The sequence below is a fragment of the Triticum aestivum genome, chromosome 3A (genome assembly GCF_018294505.1).
Source record: "Triticum aestivum cultivar Chinese Spring chromosome 3A, IWGSC CS RefSeq v2.1, whole genome shotgun sequence".
In the NCBI taxonomy this organism is placed as follows: Eukaryota; Viridiplantae; Streptophyta; class Magnoliopsida; order Poales; family Poaceae; genus Triticum; species Triticum aestivum.
Window position 1 is genome coordinate 502,325,237 of NC_057800.1, and position 12,741 is coordinate 502,337,977.

Consider the following 12,741-nt stretch of genomic DNA (forward strand, 5'->3'; position numbering starts at 1 on the left):
GCCGCAAGAAAACGTGCTTGCACTCCCAGCACCACTACGTCAAGACCGCGTGCCGCCTGCGGTGGCAGCGCGTGGATATCAGGATCGGGCTCCGGTGACCATAGTAGGCTGTCGTGCCTTCACTCCCAAGCTACGCAACGTTGTCTGTCCCGACAAATTCAAGCCAGACCTGCCTCCGCGCTATGACGACACCCCCCACCCCCGTGGAGTTCTTGCAGCTCCACGAGCTGAGCATCGAGGCAGCCAACGGTGATGAGAAGTTAATGGCAAATTGGTTCCCCATGGCCCTCAAAGATGGCACGCTTGTGGCTCCTGAACCTGCGTGCGGGATCGATCTCCTCCTAGGGCGAGATGCACGAGCGTTTCGTCGCCAACTTCCAAGGCACTCGCGACCGCCTGCCGGCCGCGGGTGACCTGCGACGCATGAAGTAGCAGCCAGAGGAGACCCTGCAAAAGTACATCCAGCGCTTCAACAGTGTTCTCCTCAAGATCCCCAAGGTGACGGACGAGGCCATCATCTCCATGTTTTCCGATGGCGTCCGCGACATCAAGATGAAGGAGGAGCTCGCCATCCACGAGGAGCTATGCACAGCCCTAGAGATGTTCAACATGGCGACCAAGTGCGCAAGGGCTGAGGAAGGGCGCCTCTCCCTCCTTGAGCTTCTAGCCACTGACCCGGAAGACAAGAATGCCAAGGCCAAAGATGTGAAGCGCAAGGGGGCAGCCGTGCTCGCGGCTGAGCTAGAGACGAAGCATGGCCGAGACCACCCCGAGTCATCCAAGAGCATCCGTTCGTTCTGCGCCTTCCACAGCGTACACAACCACAAATGACTGTCAAGAGCTCAGGGCCATCCGCGACAGGCACTTCGGTCGACGCCCTAAGCACGGCGACCGGGGATACGACCAAGGAGGAGGACGAAGTGGAGGACGTTGGGACGACCGCGACCCCTGCCAGGAGTGGCGCGGCCGACCTCGTGAGGATCACTGGCAGGACCAGCCTCGCAAGGGTGCCTGGAGGGAGCAGCCTCGTGAGGACCATCCTCAGGGCAACACCGGCCTCCCTTCGCTGCCGCCGCCAAGGAGAAACAACGACACCATCAAGACAAGGGGGCTGGGGCTTTTAGGAGCCCCGTGCCATCGCCTGCATCTTGGGTGGTGCTTAGGCCCCAGCCTATGAAAGAGCTAGTGATCGACTAGAGGGGGGTGAATAGGCGATTTTTATGAAAGTCTTCAAAACATGGAAGTTTCAAAGACAAACGATAGAAATGAACCTATTAACATGTAGCGGAAGGTAGACTACACTAGGCAAGCCATAGTCAAGTATACAATGAAGTGAAAGCACGAAGACTAATAGCAGCTAGGCAGTATATGGATCAGGATGGAAGATAGTATGAAGCCAATCAGAACAAACATTCACACAGTGAAGACAAACAGATAATGCAAGCAGGCAATGACTTCACAAGGACCAACTGTAAATAAAGAGAAGGACAGGATAAAACCAGTTGCTTGTTGAAGACAATGATTTGTTGGACTAGTTCCAGTTGCTGTGACAACCGTACATCTGGTTAGGGAGGCTGAGATTTAACTCAGAAGACCGTGTCTTCACCTTATTCCCCTTGAGCTAAGGACACCCAGTCCTCGGTCAATCACTCTGGTAAGTCTTCAAGGTAGACTTCCAAACCTTCACAGACTTCGTTCACCGGCGATCCACAATGACTCTTGGATGCTCAGAACGCGACGCCTAACCGGTTGGAGGATTCACAGTCCTCAAGTGTAACAAGTCTTCAGATCACACAAACACGAAGACTTCAGTGATGCCTAACACTCTTTGGCTCTCGGTGTTTAGGGCTTTGTCCACGCAAGGATTTCTCTCTCAAAGGCTTCGAGGTGGGTTGCTCTCAAATGACAAAAGCCATGCACTAACTCTGAGCAGCCACCAATTTATGGTGTAGGGGGTGGGCTATTTATAGCCACTAGGCAACCCGACCTGATTTGTCCGAAATAACCCTGGGTCACTAAGGAACTGACACGTGTTCCAATGGTCAGATTTCAAACACACACGACAACTTTACTTGGGCTACAAGTAAAGCTGACTTATCCAGCTCTGGATAAGTTTTGCTCTCATTGTCTTCGCTCGAAGACATAGGATTTTGATTAAGCATCACTTCAGTCACTCTGACTTTGTTCACTAGGACCCCACTTAACAGTATGGTGGTTCCTATGACTCAACAAAGAAGAAAAGGAAACAACAAAACAACTAAGTCTTCGCACTCCATAGTCTTCACGCAATGTCTTCTCTTGTCATAGTCTTCAATCTGAATGTCTTCACATACCACCTTTGTCTTCAATGTCTTCATACATTTTTAGGGGTCATCTCCGGTAGGTAAACCGAATCAGTGAGGGACTACTACATGTGTTGTCCTGCAATTCTCACAAACATATTAGTCCCTCAACCAGGTTTGTCGTCAATACTCCAAAACCAACTAGGGGTGGCACTAGATGCACTTACAATCTCCCCCTTTTTGGTGATTGATGAAAAATTGGTTGAAGTTTTAATGGGGATAAAAGTATGTGAAATTGTAAAGGATTTAGGTATTGTCTTCATAAGTAGCAGAAAGGCTCCCCCTGAAGATGTGCATATAAGTATTTTGCTTTTGAATGCAAATGCACATGGCAGGTTGTATTTGCGGAGCTCCTCTTCTACTTATGAAAAGAATTCATCATGCATGAAAGGATATAACGAAGATAATGACATGCATAATGAAAAACGGACGTCTGCAAAATGACTTCGTGCGGGATTTATCATCACACATGCGGAATTTATCATCGCATCACATAGTTGACGAAAAGGTAGCAGACGACCATCAAGTTTAAGTGTTACAACTCAAAAGAACCAAATGTATCAAAAGCGAGAGTTATAAGCACTTGGCAAATGTAGCAAAAGTATAGCAACCACCCATATGGACTCGCTTGAAGACTATCAACTCATATGCTTCTCCCCTTTCGTCAGTAATGACCAAAAAGGTTTGAAGACATAGAGCTTGCTACTTGTTCCCATGTGGAGTAGGCGATGCAGCAGAGTCGTCGTTGAGGTTTGGTGGTGCAGACGAACTTGGTGCAATGTTGATACGCGCCAAAGTTGGCGGTGTGAAGTAGCATCATCTTGGTCATCAATGACTCTGGCATTAACTGTTGCAGCTGAGGAATAATAGTCAGAGTCTTTGAGTGAGGGAGTCCGACGCAAGTGAGCATTCCTAGGAGGAGTTGAGTCAAACTTGAATCTCTCTGTGAAGCCATCGTCTTGAAGATCAGCTTCGGCACTGAGCAACGTCAAACTCTTCCATGACCTCTGACAGGTTTCGTGTGTAACAAAGGCATTCTTGGTGGCAAGATTGTGAATGCGATTGACGTCCACCAAGAGGCTTTGCATCTGACGCTTAAGCCAGTCATGATGCTTGTCATGTTTCTGATGTAGAGCAATGAGAAGCTCTCGGTCGTTGAGAACACGAGATCGCTTCCGAGGCCTTTGAGAAATGGTGCTTTCAGTGGCTTCAGTTTGGGTGCGAGGGGCACGTGTATTGCCAGCCAAGGGATAAACACGTGAAACGGCCTGAACTCCTTCAATGGGCTGGGTGAAGCTTTGATGATCGACACTGTGAAGATAAATTGGCTCCTTTGCAGGCTCTGGGTAAATGGCTTCGACAGACAGATCAACCTCTGGCAAGAATATAAGGTGATTGCGCGTAGACAGCTGATAGTTGATAGCAGAGTGAAGCTTGATGAGGCGCATTACCCATGGAGCATAGAACTTTAGACCAAAGATATCGGAGCCAAATGCAGCCAATTGTCTGATGAAGAAGTCTTGAGCATTGAAGCTGATGCCATTGAAGATATAGAAAACCAATGTCTTCATTGCTCCTTCAAGCTTCGCTGCAGGAGAATGTCCTTTGGCCAGCCAGAGAGTTCGCCTGATAATATGATAAATAGTGCGGGGCAGATACTCTAGGTCTTCAACAAAGAACTCCTTAGGATAGTTAGTATCTTGTGGCAGTGGCTTCATCATGCTCAGCATTTGGCTCATATTTGGCTATGGCTTCTGGAAGATGCTTTCCAACACATTCTGGTGTAGCTGACAACCTGGTTCATAATGTTCACCAGGAGTGGGCAGGGCAGTAAGCTCAATGATGTCTTGGGCTTTAGCTTCATGGTGTACATCGCCTGTCATCCACTCAAGGATCCAAGTCTTCAGATCCCTGTTGTAGCCGCGAATGTGAAGGGTAGCATAGAATTGTAGCAGAAGCTCTTCATTCCAATGTTCTTTGGCAGTCACAAACTGTAGAAGGCCAGCATCTCTGAAGCAGTCAAGGGCTTCTTCTGGGCGGGGCAGGCCAGCCATGGCTTCACTGTCTAGACGCATATGAGGGAAAATGCACCCCTGATTGTATAAGATGCAGGAATAGTAGTTGCGCTACTGTTAACTCCAGAATCGATCTGAGGAGATTCTTGGCCTTGTGTAGGGGTTCTTGGCACTGTCAAAGAATGTGTTGCGTGCCTTGAAGCCATTCAGATTGAACGATCCTGGTGAAGTTGCAGTACCTGGAAACCTTGGCAGCCTTGGCTTTGGTTTCTACACCTGAGGACTGTGCTCCACATGATAGTTGATACATCTCCAACGTATCTATAATTTTTGATTGTTCCATGCTATTATATTATCAACTTTGGATGTGTATGGGCTTTATTATACACTTTTATATTATTTTTGGGACTAACCTACTAACCTAAAGCCCAGTGCCAGTTTTTTCTGTTTTTTCCTTGTTTTAGAGTATCGTGGAAAAGGAAAATCAAACGGAGTCCAATTGACCTGAAACTTCACGGAACTTATTTTTGGAAGGAAAGCAACCCGGGAGACTTGGAGTCCACGTAAGGGAAGCAACGAGGAAGCCACGAGGCAGGGGCACGCCCACCCCCCTGGGCGCGCCCTCCACCCTCATGGGCCCCTTGTGGCCCCCCCGACATACTTCTTCTGCCTGTATATCTCCATATACCCTAAAATGACCGGGGAGCACAATAGATCGGGAGTTCCGCCGCCATAAGCCTCCGTAGCCACCGAAAACCAATCTAGACCCGTTCCGGCACCCTGCCGGAGAGGGCAATCCCTCTCCACTGGCCATCTTCATCATCCCGGTGCTCTCCATGACGAGGAGGGAGTAGTTCTCCCTCGGGGCTGAGGGTATGTACCAGTAGCTATGTGTTTGATCTCTCTCTCTCTCTCTCTCTCTCTCGTGTTCTTGAGGTGGTACGATCTTGATGTATCGCAAGCTTTGCTATTATAGTTGGATCTTATGATGTTTTCTCCCCCCCCCCCTCTACTCTCTTGTAATGGATTGAGTTTCCCCTTCGAAGTTATCTTATCGGATTGAGTCTTTAAAGATTTGAGAACACTTGATGTATGTTTTGTCGTGCGTATCTGTGGTGACAATGGGATATCACGTGATTCACTTGATGTATGTTTTGGTGATCAACTTGTGGGTTCCGCCCATGAACCTATGCATAGGGGTTGGCACACGTTTTCGTCGTGATTCTCCGGTAGAAACTTTGGGGCACTCTTTGAGGTTCTATGTGTTGGTTGAATAGATGAGTCTGAGATTGTGTGACGCATATTGTATAATCATACCCACGGATACTTGAGGTGACATTGGAGTATCTAGGTGACATTAGGGTTTTGGTTGATTTGTGTCTTAAGGTGTTATTCTAGTATGAACTCTAGGGTTGTTTGTGACACTTATAGGAATAGCCCAACGGATTGATTGGAAAGAATAACTTTGAGGTGGTTTCGTACCCTACCATAATCTCTTCGTTTGTTCTCCGCTATTAGTGACTTTGGATTGACTCTTTGTTGCATGTTGAGGGATAGTTATATGATCCAATTATGTTATTATTGTTGAGAGGACTTTCACCAGTGAAAGTATGAACCCTAGGCCTTGTTTCAACACATTGCAATACCGTTTACGCTCAATTTTATCATTCGTTACCTTGCTGTTTTTATATTTTCAGATTACAAAAACTATTATCTACTATCCATATACCATTTGTATCACCATCTCTTCGCCGAACTAGTGCACCTATACAATTTACCATTGTATTGGGTGTGTTGGGGACACAAGACTCTTTGTTATTTGGTTGCAGGGTTGCTTGAGAGAGACCATCTTCATCCTACGCCTCCTACAGATTGATAAACCTTAGGTCATCCATTTGAGGGAAATTTGCTATTGTCCTACAAACCTCTACACTTGGAGGCCCAACAACTTCTACAAGAAGAAGGTTGTGTAGTAGACATCAATAGTCAAATTGCGGACCGACAGCAGGTGGAGGAACCAGAATGGGCCAGGAGACGGTGGTAAGTTGGCCTTGATAGAATGCTTGCTCAAGGGTGTGTGGCCGTGGAGGCGGTACAGGAGTAGCATTGGCAGGTGCAATCACTTCTGGCACCACATTAACTTCAGGCGCCACAGTAGCTTCAGGCGTCACACTAGCCTCGGCCATGACAACGTCATTGGCTTCAGTGTTGGTGTTAGTGGCCGCCTCAGAGTTTTCAACCTCCACTCGAGTAGCTGGAGGGTCGGACACATTCTCCTCGAGAACAACTTCAGGGTTGGTTGGGGGTGTAGCAACACGTTCTTCTTCATGTCTTGGCTCTTCTGTTCATCAGTTGATGCAGCCGGAATATCTTCAGCCGCTTTGGCTTCAGACTCGGGGATGTTCGCAGTAGGAGAGGCTTCAGGAAAGACTTGGCGTGAAACAGATTGGCGCTCTTCTCCTTCTGAAACACTTGACAAAGTGACCCGTGGCCTTGGTCCTTTGCGAAGCCTGCGGAACGCTGGCGATGCTTGTGAAGATGGAGTTGGTTGGGCCACAAAGTCATTGTCTTCAAGCATCGAAGTGGTGGCTTGAGGTGGGGGAGTACTTGGTGATTCTTCTTGATGGGGGGAGTCTTTTGGGTGATCAACCCATGAGTCATCCTAAGCAATTGGCGTTAATGGACGACCAAGGCTGATGAGTTCGCTGTTCGTGAGAACAGGCGATGATACCAAATTGTGTTCGATCTGAGGAAGGACTTCATCATCTTCAACATTGTCTTGATGACCAATGTCTTCAGCTATGGTGGGGCCAACAGTTGGAATGTCCTCAACTTCTGGAGCCTTTGTGGAAGCAGGCTCATGAACTATCAACTGGCACTCACGATGTTCAGACGCAGGACAAACCACTAAGATTGGCTCGACAACAAGGGGCTCTGTGGGAGCAGCCTGATCTTTCTTCTTGGTTTTTCTCTTCTTGGTCGGTGGAGCATCGTCAGTGGTGGCCTTGGTCTTGTGCATTCGGGCTTCGGCTTCAGCTGCCCTTGTTTTCTTGAGCTCTGAAGCCACTGTGGGGACCTTAGGCTTCGAGCCTGTCATACTGGCCGGGAAGACAATGCGAGGTTCTTCCTACCTTGATGCTTCAGGTTGGGCCATAGCAGGCTTCTTCTTCTTATTGGCAGCCATTTTGGGGTCGATGCCAGGTCACCCCAGAGCCTTGCGCTTTTCAACTTCATTGTAGCCTTGAACACATTTGGCAGCCAGGTGTTTCATGCGCTCTCGAGAACCTTTAGCTTCTTCACGTTTCTTGTGGAACACCTCCTTGAGCTCATGCAACATGACCTTGAAGTTTTGGACGTCTTCCACGTTGAGCTTGGCCATGTGCTTCTTGAACTGAGCCTTTTCATAATCAATCTTCTGCTTCAGCTCAACAATTTTCTGTGTAAGAGCCAACTCAGGAGCAATGGCTCCATGGAAAGAGACGCTGAGGCCAATTGGGAGCTGAAGATCATCAAACTGATGTCTGGGCTGTCAAACCACTCATCAATGAACTTGTACAGGATCTCCACATCAAAGAGGGGAAGATCATTGAAGATTTCCGCCTCTTGCTTGCTCTTTATAAGCAGCTCAAGAGCATCATCGCCAAGATCGTCATCACTAGACAGATCAATGGCTTCGTTCTCGTTCCTCAGAATGGCAGCAGGGGTCAATGCTTGACTAGTTGGTTGCATGGGCTTGTTAATCTTGTCAGACTTGGAGATGCGAGAGAGATCTTCAGACTGCACACTGGCTTCAGGAGGTGCAGTGGCCAGAGGCTTTGCCCGCGAGACCTTTGGTGCAGAGGAGGGCTTTGAAGCCTTTGGTTTCTTTTGCTTCACACGCTTCGGTGGTGCAGGCGCTTCGTCAGAATCAGCGTCATCTGCAGAGTGATCCACGGTTGCCCCTTGAACCCGAATGTGAGTGATGAGACTTTCAAGGTTGTAGAAGGGCCCAACAATATTGGGTTCAGCATCGCGTGTGCCGTCGGCATGAGGAGCAGAGGGACCGGGGTTGAAGTCTAACCCTAGTGACTTCTTGTTCTCTTTGGCAGAAGTTTTGGCAAACTGGAAGTTGCGCTTAAAGAGATTTTCTTCACGACACCACAACAGAGAGGATGGGTCGGCATTAGCAGGCTGAGGTCCACGGATCATTCAGGGGTAGAAGCCTTGAGCAATAGCTTCAGACTTCGACTTGGGCTGAAGACCTTTGTATATAATATCTCCCCAGGGGCCCTTGATGGCATTCTTTTCAGCATATTCGTCAGTGACAAATTTGTACTTGAACCATTCCTCTGCCCTATGTCTTCGAATCCATTGGATTCGGTTCTTGCGTTCTCCATAGGTCTCTTCTGGATCTGACTTATATAGCTCATAGAGATCCGGTGGCAGGTCCTTAGCAGTGTTTTCATGGCGCTGTCTACCACCCTTCCTGACTAATTTTTCTGTCGCCATGAAGTTCAGACTAAATGGCTTCAGAACTTGCAAAGGCTTCCTTCGGCTGGTCAGATAGGAATTAGCTTCGGGAGAATTGATGTGATGCTGTAAGAACTCTGCAAATGAATGCAGACTATGAGAACCAAGGGATTCTCCCACGGACATGTACCTGTGACAGCATTAGAGATGCGAGGGAAGGGGAAGAGGTCATATGCATTCTCAGAAGATTTTGAAGATAAATCAGTTTAGAAGACATTGACCTCATAGTGCGAAGACATTCACTCATATGTAGAGAGTTGGTTCCAGATTTGTACGAATCCACGAATAAGTACAAGTGAGGAATCTAACTACTTTGTGAAGCATAAGTGAACATACTTGGCATGTTATGAGATTCAGAAAAGGATAGATTCAATTTGTTGGGACAGAAACCACTTGTGGTTGAAAAAGATGAATCTATCGGATCAAAAAGGACTGTAAAAAGAGTTTTTATTTACCACTCGAGGAACTGCTAGACGGAGTAGGAGATGAGGCCGAGCAGTTCGATCTTCCGTGCCCTAACTTGGCGACGGAGGACACCTACGGCGACGGCGGAGAAGACGATGTCCGCGGCCGGCGTGAGGACGGCGTCGGTGAGGTCACGGCAGCTAAGCGCTTCGTCGCCGGCGTCGTCGAGGGCTAGAGGTGGCGCTAGTGTTTGTGCGAGAAGGAGAAGTGGAAGAAGAGATAATGACTGGGGAATGGCGTGTATTTATAAGGACAGGGACGGCGCAGCGTTATTACGCAGGTGCCCCTGGCAGTTCACATCTGAAGGACACGTGGTGAACATGCAACACATTGGAGGTTGTTCCATGTTCCCACGCACGCCTGGATTGTCGGGTGGTCGTTCCCGCTTCTCCGGGTTTCAGGCAAAAAGGATTGAGCATTTAAAACAGATTTAATGTTTGTCTCTGTATCTTCTGCTGACAAGGACGCAGAGAAGACATTCGACAGTTTCAATAGAATGCATATGATTTGGATAGATAGATTTGAGATGGGAGCATAAAAAGGTTAGGGTCCGATCACATTCACTTAGTTCAAAAGATTCAAAATGAGAAGACATAGCTATAAGTGAATGTTCTAGAGGACAGAACACTAATATATGAATATATCCGAATAAGACCAAATCAATATAGTGAAGATAAACATGAGGACATGTAGAAATTTGAAGACAAACCAAATGTGAAGACACAGAAAATGTGACACCAACAGAAAACACTCCAAACAAAAAGTTTGGTGGTGGCGTACCCACCGTATAGGAAGTATTAGACCCAGACACGGCGCACAATTATCTTGGCGCTCCGAAGTCAAATTTCGCGTTAATGTATTCACACTCAGAGTGTAAGTCTTCATTAATTGAAGATATATGTTACTTCGTGTGTTGCACATCTAAGTCATTAATCATGCATAAGTGTTAGGATGTGTGCATGATCACAGGACATTTGAGGATTCTAGGATATTTAGCTCACACCGCAACTTGCAAAACCTTTTCTCATCCAAGGGCTTTGTGAAGATATCTGCCAGTTGCTCTTCGGTGTTGACGTGAATGATAGCAATATCTTCCTTCATGACATGATCTCTGAGAAAGTGATGACGGATCTGAATGTGCTTTGTCTTCGAGTGCTGAGGGTTGTTGGCAATCTTGATGGCGCTTTCATTGTCGCAGTAGAGTGGCACTTGCTTCAGATGAATGCCATAGTCTTTGAGTGTTTGCTTCATCCATAGAAGTTGAGCGCAGGAAGATCCAGCAGCAATGTATTCAGATTCAGCAGTGGAGAGAGATACACAGTTCTGCTTCTTTGAAGACCAACACACAAGTGATCGTCCCAGAAAGTGACATGTGCCTGATGTAGACTTGCGATCCACCTTGTCACCAGCATAATCAGCATCCGAGAATCCAACTAGATCAAACTCTGAGCCCTTTGGATACCATAATCCTAGTGTTGGGGTGTAAGCCAAATATCGAAGAATTCGCTTCACAGCTAAGTGATGCGATTCCTTTGGTGCCGCTTGGAATCGGGCACACATGCAAACACTAAGCATGATATCTGGCCTAGATGCACATAAATAAAGCAAAGAACCAATCATGGAGCGGTATACCTTTTGATCGAACTCTTTACCATTGGCGTCAGGACCCAGATGACTTTTGGTTGGCATTGGCGTCGTATAACCTTTGCAGTCTTGCATTCCAAACTTCTTCAGGCAATCTTTGAGGTATTTCTCTTGAGATATGAAGATGTCGTTGCGTTGCTGCCGTATTTGAAGACCAAGGAAGAACTTCAGCTCACCCATCATGGACATCTGATATTGCTCTTGCATCATGTGTCCAAACTCATCACTGTATTTCTGATTAGTGCAGCCGAAGATAATGTCATCCACATATATTTGGCACACAAACAGTTCACCATCATATGTCTTCGTGAAGAGTGTGGGATCCAGGGAACCAGGTTTGAAGCCTTTGCTCTTCAGGAAGTCTTTGAGTGTGTCATACCAAGCACGAGGGGCTTGTTTGAGGCCATACAGTGCCTTGTTGAGCTTGTAAACCATGTCAGGATGTTTTGGATCTTCAAAACTAGGCGGTTGTGCAACATACACTTCTTCTTCAATCTTGCCATTGAGAAATGCACTCTTCACATCCATTTGATACAGGAGGATGTTATGATGATTTGCATAGGCTAGCTGTATGTGTATAGCTTCAAGCCTAGCCACAGGAGCAAATGTTTCATCGAAGTCAATTCCTTCAACTTGAGTGTATCCTTGAGCAACGAGACGAGCCTTGTTTCTGACAACTTGACCATGCCCATCTTGCTTGTTGTGATATATCCATTTAGTGCCTATGATATTGTGTTTACGAGGATCAGGATGCTTGACCAGTTCCCATACATTATTCAACTTGAACTGTTGACGCTCTTCTTGCATAGCTTCAATCCATTCAGGTTCCATGAAGGCTACATCAACTTTCTTGGGTTCTGATGTTGAGACGAATGCAAAGTTCCCACAGAAATTTGCTAGTTGTGTTGCCCTTGAACGAGTGAGTGGACCAGGTGCATTGATGCTATCAATTATCTTCTCAATCTGTACTTCATTTGCAACACGAGGATGAACTGGAAGAAGATTTTGCTCTTGCTGATCATTGTCATCATTTGAAGGATTGTCTTCAGGCTGATTAGGTGCAGAAATGATAAGTTTCTCTTCAGGCTGTACTTCAGACGGTATGATTTCTGCAGTTCCCGTAAGCTTGATGGATTCACTCGGTGGAATTTCATCTAGCACATTTGGCAGGTGCTCTCTTTGCGAGCCGTTAGTCTCATCGAACCGCACATCCACAGTTTCAACCACTTTATAGTGAAAGAGGTTGAAGACTCTGTAGGAGTGCGAATCCTTTCCGTAACCAAGCATAAAACCTTCATGTGCTTTCGGTGCAAATTTTGAAGTGTGATGTGGATCCTTGATCCAGCACCTAGCACCAAATACTCTGAAGTAACTGACATTTGGCTTCTTACCAGTGAGGAGTTCATAGGATGTTTTCTTCAGAATCTTGTGAAGATAAACACGGTTGATGACATGGCATGCAGTATCAATAGCTTCATGCCAGAACTTTCTTGGTGTCTTGTATTCATCGAGCATCGTCCGAGCCATCTCAATGAGTGTTCTGTTCTTGCGTTCCACGATGCCATTCTGCTGCGGCGTGTACGGAGCTGAGAACTCATGAGTGATGCCCATTGTATCAAGATAAGTGTCGAGGCCGGTGTTCTTCAATTCAGTGACATTGTCACTTCTGATGTGCTTGATCTTGACGCTATAGTTGTTCATGGCTCGATTGGCAAAGCGTCTGAAGACATCATGCACTTCGGTCTTGTAGAGGATTATATGTACCC